The sequence below is a fragment of the Callorhinus ursinus genome, unplaced genomic scaffold, assembly GCF_003265705.2.
Source record: "Callorhinus ursinus isolate GAN/ISIS: 27379988/994484 unplaced genomic scaffold, GSC_fseal_2.0 scaffold8, whole genome shotgun sequence".
NCBI lineage: Eukaryota > Metazoa > Chordata > Mammalia > Carnivora > Otariidae > Callorhinus > Callorhinus ursinus.
This window is the reverse complement of record NW_027397070.1, coordinates 65,734,096-65,743,305: the sequence shown is the minus strand read 5'-3', so window position 1 is coordinate 65,743,305 and position 9,210 is coordinate 65,734,096.

The window sequence follows — 9,210 nt, the reverse complement described above, 5'->3', positions numbered from 1 at the left end:
GGTGACACTGAAACACCAAATCTATCTTGTCAGAGCCAGACACCCGGTTCACAGGTTTCTCTAAGGATAGTCAACAGGAAACGGTGGAGTTCTGCACTGAAGCCAAGATTTTGTTGGGAGCCCTAGATTCCTGCTTATGAGCAGGGCTTCCCTCAGGAATCACTAGGCCAGAAGAGACAGCCAGAAAAGCCAATCTGATGCTGCAGGAATTCTTAAAAGTCTACTGCTGCCAGAATGGAGCTCAAGGGATTGGGGTCCAGAGTTGCTCAGCTGAGCCTTCCCAGGCACAGAGGCTAAGACCTCATGAAGCAGCCACTGGCTGAAGAGTCAGAGGCCCTGGTACTCATTCTACTGATGCCACTTTCCTGGTAACCCATTGTCACTCCATAAGACATTCTGAGAACCTAACGCATTGGGCTCGTGATACCTGCCTGTCTCACAGGGTGGCTAAACAGACTGTGAAATCTTACTGACCCTACACCCACACTTCCCTATCCCCTTGTGCCTTCAAGGCATTCCTTACACACTCACTTGTCTTTAATTTGGACATATCGCACAGCTTCCAGGAAATAGTATTTTAATTATAGCGCCTGCTCTGTGCCAGGCACTGTGCTAAACACTGAGGCTATAATGGTGGATATGGGACTCCCAGACAGTCATTCATCAAATGCCTATAATTTATCATAAATATCTGAAGACCCATCTGCCTCACCCGGTAGACAGTGGCTTTTCAGTGTTCTAAATCCGTGGCATAGCATGGCTCATACACAGTAGGTGTTCCATCTTAGCTAAATGAAGACAATTAAAACCATTTTAAAAATGCTCTAAAGTGGGGCACCTGGGGTGGCTCAGTTGGCTTCAGCTCAGGTTATGTTCTCATGGGTCATGGGATTGAGCCCTGTGTTGGGCTCCACGCTCAGCAGGGAGTCTGCCTGAGATTCTCTTCCTCTACCCCTTCCCCCACTTGTATGCTCCCTCTCTCTCTCTTTCTCTCTCTCTGAAATGAATAAATAAATCTTAAAAAGAAGAAAAGAAAATACTCTAAAGTATGATAAGAATATAAACTGTTATTAACAGAAACGACACAAAATGTCCTAGCCATTCAGCCAGAGGTGAAAACCAGAAAAAACAACAGAAAAGAAAGATGGAGGACTTCTGTATGTTTCGGTTAATGGACTGAGAGGTATCCTGACAACAATGAAAAGTCTCATACAAGACTTTGAAGGGCTGGGAGTTGGGGAAAGGAAGAGATTCTTTTTGGCTGGGGTGGTCAGGGAGCCCCTCTTAGTGGGGGGGGGCATTCCAGCTTGGAGATGGGGTGATGGGCAGAGTGGTGGCATAGGGAGGGCCAGGGGAATGGAGTTTGAGCAGCCCAGCAGGCCTGTGGGTCCACAACATCAGCTCACACTTGTTCTTCTTAGCGTGCAGGCTCCCAGATCCCTCCAGAATCAGGACCTACAAGGGAGCAGCCTCATGAATCTCTGACCAATTCCTGCACAAGATTCAGCTACAGAAGCAGATGTCTGGAGGGACCCACAAGTTCCTAAAGAGATGGAAGGGGAGGGGAGTAAGGACAGACCACGGTTGTCCTTGAATACTGGACTATAGTCTGAAGGCATGAGGTAGCCACGGAAGGCTTTAGGGTGGAGGCATGGTGCCACCACCACTATGAATGCAGAGGAAGGATGGGAAGGGGAGAAACTGGAAATAGGAAGTCCTCCTCAGGAGCTGTTGCGATAATCCAGGCATGAAGAAATGACAACTTAAGCCAGGACAAAGGTGGCAGTGATAGAAAGAAGGGCATTAAGAAACATGGAGTCGAGCTGACAGGACTTGGCAACTGATTGGATGTGGGGGAAATGAGAGGGGGTCAAGGGTGGCTTACTCAAGATGGCTTTGGTGTTTTTAATATAAAATAGAAATAGAAACACACAAGATCTTATATTCTTTAATACTTATCTGATTTGAAGAAGCAGCCCCCTATCTCTCAGCTCCCGAGGACTTACAACGGCCTGAGACAATATTAATAATGATGTATTTTATAGTGTATGAACTTTGCCATCTGTGGTGCAGGCATCAAGAAGTCAATATGAGTAAATTGACAAGCTTGTCAATGAATGAAATTAATTTTCTTTTTCTGCTGCATCACTAAACATAATTTCAGAATGTCATGGTAATATTCAGTGTCCATTATCATGGCCATGCAACAGAGTGACGGGCAAGTTAAAATATGGAAAGAAATGGCACTATGGTAGCATCTAATGCACGGGGGCGCATGCCCCCGCTGAAACAGGCATTTGTTCCGGTGGGCACGCAGCCCCCAGCATCTTCTCGCAGAATCTGTCACAGTTGCAGCCGGGAGACCTCTGCCCTTTGAGCGTGAGAAAATGGGTTTTCACACGTTGCCAGGTTTAACCTAAACCCAAGTATTCTCTAGCAGAACAGATGGTCAGGCCAAAGAGGAGGCCATAGGGGATCAGAAAGTCCAGCCTCCTTGTTCAAAAAACAGGAAGAAAGAGGTTTATAGAGGATATGCCACTCAGCCAAGCCAAGACTATACCCCTGTACCCAAGGCTTCCAACTCGGCAGTCCAGCCATAATGGTGGGCCCCATGGGCGCAAAAGAGGTAGGAAGAGGTCCTCAGAGAGGTGGCAGACACCCGTGCCGAGGGTGCAGCCACTGTTTCGTGGAAAGCAAGCCAAGATGCTTGGTCGGTCAAGAACTTGCAGGAAGGATGCTGGTTCATTCATCCGGTCACCGGACAACTCATCACTGAGCACCAACCGTACCAAACACTGTTGTAAGTCCTGCAGACACTGCAGAGAAGCAAACACACACCGCCCTGCTCTCACAAAGAAAAGCCAAAGTACAGAGTGAACAAATGAACAAGGAAAGTATAGGTTGCAATCAATGCTCTGAAGGTATGAAACGGGGTGATGAGGGAGAGGACAGCTGGGGGGGGCAGCCTGGTGAGGCTGAGGGGCCTCCCTCCAAGGAGGGGCTCCCAGTTTTGGGTCCCTTTAGCCACTTCCTTCCAAAGAGAAGGAATAAGAACCACCATTTCTGGGCTGTTTCTTGAGTTCCCTTTGCTGAGCCCGAGCTTGTTTAGACCCCACACAACCCGACGGGGCAGGTCCTGCTACCCCCACTGTGCGCAGGGAGGAGCTGTGACAGTGCAGGTGGGTTCAGGGCCCACAGCCAACCGGCCGGGCCCCAGAGCCTCTGTCCTCACCCCGCCTCACTCAGCCAACTTTGCTGATCAGCTCACATCTCTTTGGGGTGTGCTTTCCTCCTGGTACTCAGTCTTCCAGAACACAGGCTTCCTGAAACGTAGCTGCCGAGCCTGCGTTGAACATCAGAATGAGTGCAGATGAGCTTCAGAACCTGGCAAAACTACCACAATGGCCTCATGATGTGAGGACTGAGGCTGGAGGGTCAGGTCTTGAGTGAACCCATGGCTCTTACTGGGCCTCACTCCCTTCACCTCTGAAACGGGCATAATGGGCTCTTGGGACAATGGAATGGATGGGAAAGTGTATAAAAGTGTCAACTTTCCATTACTTTTGCCACAGCATGCTCTTGGGGTGGGGGGGCTGTGTGTGTGTGTGAATGCACACTGTGTATGCACCTGTGTATATTAAGTACCTATAAGACACCAGCCACTAAAAGCATCAATGTCCCTGTTCTGAAGATGGGCGCATGGAGAATCAGAAGGGCAAATGGACTCATCTGTGCTACAAAGGTCAAAGTTCTACCTCCCCGGGGAGAAATACCCCCTTCCCCAGCCAAGGCAAGTGCCCCTCTGTACCACCTCCGCCGTAGATGGTGGGAGAAGTCAGCCTTCCTCAGGTGATAGTGAGGGCTTCCTTGGGTGCTGGGGCAGAACAAAGGCTGGAGCCCACATGCAAAATGTTTACATGATGCGGCTTATTCCACAACGGGGGTCCCACAGCTTCCCACACCACACAAAAAGACATCCCGTGCTGGGGCACACCCAACTGGCTTTTTCTCTCCTTGTTGAGGGAAGAAATTGCCTCGCAAAAGCCAGTGGGCTTTTTGATTTTCTCTAAATGGTTGAAAGGGTTTTTTGCCTTCCGTTGACAACGTGGATGACTAAGATGGATTTTCAGAGCAAATATCCGTGTTGTTTGTGACCATGTTTGCACAGCAGGGAGCAGGCAGCTGGATAATGGAGCCCCTTTGGGAGAGGGGCTGAGAACTGTGTTTTTTGCACCTTGGTCCTTTTGGGCCATGCCACTAATTGGAACTTACTGTCCCATTAATGAGTTGTCTCTCCAGAGATTCATCTGGCCATTTTGACTCTCAAGTCCCTGCCTAATGGACTATTGAACAACAGAAAACCCGCACAGCTTTGTCTCAGAAGCTCTCCATTAAATATACAGCAGTCCCCAATTAACCCCAGGCTTAAAAAACAGAGTGGCAAAGCAACTCTCAGGCCAGCTCTTGGAAAGAGGGCTAAATTGGTATGATGTAATCACTCTCCCTCCCTGGAAAAGGCCAGTGCGGCCACCATCTGAGCAGTGGACACCAGGCCCCTCGGTGGCCAAGAATCAATTTCCATCCTCAAGATGCCACCTGTCCCTTCCAAGTCCCTCGGGGCCCTGACGGTGACCTTGAAGGGCGAGGCTCACAGAACCAATGTCTTCAAACAGTCCCCTGGCTGGCTGGAAAGTGGGTCCATGGTAAGAGTGGGGCCAAGCCAAAAAGGGATCCCTAGGGATGCCCATGGGGAGATGTAAAGAAATGAGCCCCTCCCAGTGGGGCTGGGATAAGGGTTCCTTCTCCAGAACATCCTTGTTTCATCATGAGTGTAGTGCAACAATTCCTAAGACCTCTCCGGTGAGCTAAACGCCCATCTGATGGCAGACTTCCCTGCTCACAGTCCTTCGATGGCTCCCTATTGCCCTCGGCATAAATTAGCTCAAGCTCCTCTGGTTGTAATAGAGGCCTCAGTCTGCACGTCCAGGCTCAGCATCCTCACACGCTTCCTCAAACTTGATCTCAGGAAATGCTGTGCTGTGGTGGTCTTCAAGTCCCTTCCCCTTTCGCACCTTTGGCCTTGGTTCAGGCACAGCCTCTGTCATACCCTTCTGCTCCTTTGTCCCCAGCCCCCAGGTCTCACTGCAGATTCACCCCCTTAAGGAAAGCTTCCCCATTGAGCCTTCTGCTCCCCCAGGGGAGCCCCAGGCCAGGGTCTAAGTCCCCTTCGCTCTGTCCCCACAAGAGCCCAAAAGGATACCATGTCCACTGCAGAGACCTGACATCATTTGTTGTGGTGTCTCTCTAGCGGGAACAGGGTGTCTCCACCTTGGCTCTACTGACGTTTTGGCCTGCTTGTTCATTTGTTGCGTGCTTCCCAGGCATTATGACAACCAAAATGTCCCCGTCAACTGCCACATGTCCCCAAGGGGCGGAGTGGCTCCTGAGCGAGCATCACCAGGCTAGGCTGTCAGCATCTTGAGGGTGCACAAAGCAAGGGCAGAGGACCATGGAGCCAGAGACGTGAGGGTGAGATCCTCGCTGCCCTCCTTGCCAGCTGAGTGTGCCCCCAAGCAAGCTGTTTCCCCTCCTGAGCCCCAGTTTCTTCACCTGTGGAATGGGATAATGGCACATAGCATGTGCAGGAGCTTGTTATAGTGGTTGATGTTGGCAACCAATACCTATTGCTCTACCATTTGCCTGGACATCATGTTTTAAATACATAGAAGATTTAGTGTTAGATTCAGGCTCCCCTGACTAGCACTGAGCGCTGCCATATACCAGATTCTTCGTCATCCCGTTCAGCTTTCACCATTTTTATTGTCATCATTCTACAGATAAGGAAACTGAGGCCCTAGTGTCAGCTGACTCACTCGGGATCAAATGTTACCTATTAGAGCTTAGATTGGAAGTCTGCCTTCTGGCTCCAAGATAGTTGGGGTCCCTTTCCTCTCCAGAACCTGGTAGATGCTCTCCTTTCCAACTGCCAAGCTCCCACACTGCCCTGTCTGGTGACCCTGTGCGTCCTGAGACTTCAGTTTTGTGTCAATTCCTCTAGGATTTTGTGCCCACAGCACCTACATTTCTTTTATTATTATTATTATTATGTTCAGTTAGCCACTATATCGTAGTACATCATTAGTTTTTGATGTGGTCCTCAATGATTCATTAGTTGCGTATTTCTTATGACACTTTCAACCACCCCCAGTAAGCTGTAAGCTCCAGGGAGGCTCAGTGAGTGACTGAGTGTCAACCACTTTATCCGGTGCCTAGCACACATTGGTACTTTCTATGTGTTGAATGAATGAATGAATGAATGAATGAATGAATGAGTGAATGAATAATTAATAAAAAATAGTTAAGGAAGGTGAGCTCATAGGACTGAACAACCAGGAACACGGCGGTCAGCAGACCAGGGAGAGCCCCTCAGCTCTTGAATGGTCTTTTTCCTTGAAGGTGTCTCCAGTTTCTTCCAGGGACATTGCTTCTTTATGATGAACCCAACACACCACATAAAATGGGGATAATCATATACAGGTGATATCAGAGCCTGCATTTTTTAGACGTGTGGCTCAGGCCCATTGACATAGAGTCAAGTCAGCTCCATTGGCAAAACCTCCCACAGCCTGTGAGGTCAGTGGGTGTGGGGGAGCTTCGCCTGAACGCCTGCTCCATCTTACCTCATCCAGTTCCTCCACTACCCCCGTGGATGCCGAGCACCAAGCCTTGCCTCCTACTGTTCCAGCTTAACCCAAACACCACCAGTCATTTTCATACGTCTATGTTCTCCTACCTATGCTGGAAGTCTCCACCTAGATGTGGCTTCCTAGAAATGCCGTCCCGCCCTCCCACTCTGGGCTCCCATAATGCTTTGCACTTCCCTGGCCTCAGCCTCCTTCATCTCCCATAATGCCTTGCACTTCCCTGGCCTCAGCCTCCTTCATCTCCCATAATGCTTTGCACTTCCTTGGCCTCAGCCTCCTTCATCTCCCATAATGCCTTGCACTTCCCTGGCCTCAGCCTCCTTCATCTCCCATAATGCCTTGCACTTCCCTGGCCTCAGCCTCCTTCATCTGGCCCACTCTGAACAACATCAGACTTACTCAGTTCTCAGCCCTTTCTTGCAGTGTCCCTAGCACTCCGCACTGCACAGGTGCTCACTAGATATCTGATGCATGAATAAATGCATTTTGTACAGGTGCACACATTTGGGCTCTGGTGCTCTGATGCCACTGGACATCGAATTTCTGTAGGTCCCTTGCTTGGTTCCATGATCACCAAGCAACCCTCTGATGATGATTCTGCCTCTCCCATGAGGTCTGCGCAGGAGAGAGAACATCTTGGTCAGAACCCAAGAATTCTGACCCACACGGCTAGTTATGATTCTTACTGTAAACTAGCAAATTGGATTCTGGCTTCCCTCTGAACCAAGTACAGAGGGACTCCCTCGCAGGGCATTGTTTCTCCTTGTTTGCTGGCTATGATCCTGTCTCCCAGGACAAATATGGAAATTGTTCTCCCTTTGTCTCCTCCCATTCCCAAGACAGACAGTCAAGGCGGGAAGGGGAGAAAATCTGCCCTAACCTTCCATCTCATTCTCACCTCTTTGCAAAAGGAAACAGTGTTTTTAAAACATTGTGCAAAAGAATATCTTCCCACAGGAAAGAAAATATAATCATCTCTTTAAGGGAAAAAAATACAGTTCCTTAAAAACCCAACCATACCCAGCATATGTTCTGTTTAAAGGCATTTTATTAAGTTTTATACCATTTAATGATGGCTTAAAGAAGAACTACATAAACAATACTATTTTAGTGTAAGAGGGTTGGAATATTCCTAATTCAAGCCAGTAAAACCTCACTCCTCTGTGGTTTATAAAACTTGAGTACGTTGATGTGGCAGCGCTCAATTAATGTCAGGCCGTATGGATTTCAATCTGGCTTGAAATATATTTAAACAAATGAAGTAGATACAAATGTTGGCTCTTTGGCCAGCCAGAGCTAAAAAATCCATTTTCTATCTCATTTATAATAAGAACTAATTTGAATGTAATTTATCTAAAGCACAATGTTTCCTAATTTTTACATGCAACCATTACTTATAGTTTAAGTAATAGTTATATCCATGGATCTTAGTGCACTTAATTGAAAATGCATGTTATTAAAACGCAAGAGTTAATCCTTCAAAAATAAAAGCATTATCCTAAAGAATAATGGAATACTCAAACTCAGAGCAAGAGAGAAGAGGGGGCAAAAAGCTTTAAAAAAAAAAAAAACCCTCCCCTTTAAATACAGCACTTCTCTCTCTTTACGTGGTATTAGAATTATGTCAGAGTGAAATTAGCCACTCTCGACCCGTTATTTCAATTCAGATTACTACTGCCTCTCATCCGAGTGTCAGACTTGGCATCAGAGTCAAATCTGTCTGCCGAGGAGTGACATGTCAAGGGTGACAGTGACAAATTGTCACTAAGTGAGGAATAACACATGACAGGGCATGTGTCCGTAATGAGGCATATGCATGCCAGTAAGCCTCGGGACGCGCGAGGCTGAGGGCGGAATGCTGGGAGCGCTCCTGATGCTGTGAGTTCTCATTAGGGCTCCTTGGATGGGGGTTTCCAACATTAAAATAAATAAAAAATAAATAAGCTTAAAATAAAATAAGGCCTGCCTTTGTGACCTCTTCTTCCACATTCATGATTTCTTTCTTTCTTTCTTTAACTTCACCAAGATCAAGGAAACCCACACTCCAGAATGAAATGATTCTACCTCTGTGTTTGTACAAATATTTCTATGAGCACTTTGAGAGACAGTCCAATTTACCAAGTGGAGGCCATCACACAGACAGTTCTCAAGAGCACCAAAAAAAGCAGATTTCATATTGGTCTCCAGTGCAAATGACTGTATTTTTACCCCAAGCAAAATGCAAACGGTTAGAGAGAGAGTGGGTAAGAGGTATCATTATGAAAAATTAACTCAAGAGGCCACAAAAATAGGAAGCATTAAGAAAGGGAGAGAGAATCCCTTATTGTTTTGTTTTGTTGTCTTTAATTTCACATATGGGATCTCCAGAATTGTTTGTCTGGATGAACAGTGATGTTTTTATACCCCAAGTCATGTGGATACATAAAGACATGCTACTGGATTTTATTGGATAGTTGGATAGATGGGGGGAATATGAATGGATGAAGGGATGGGGGATGGATGGGGG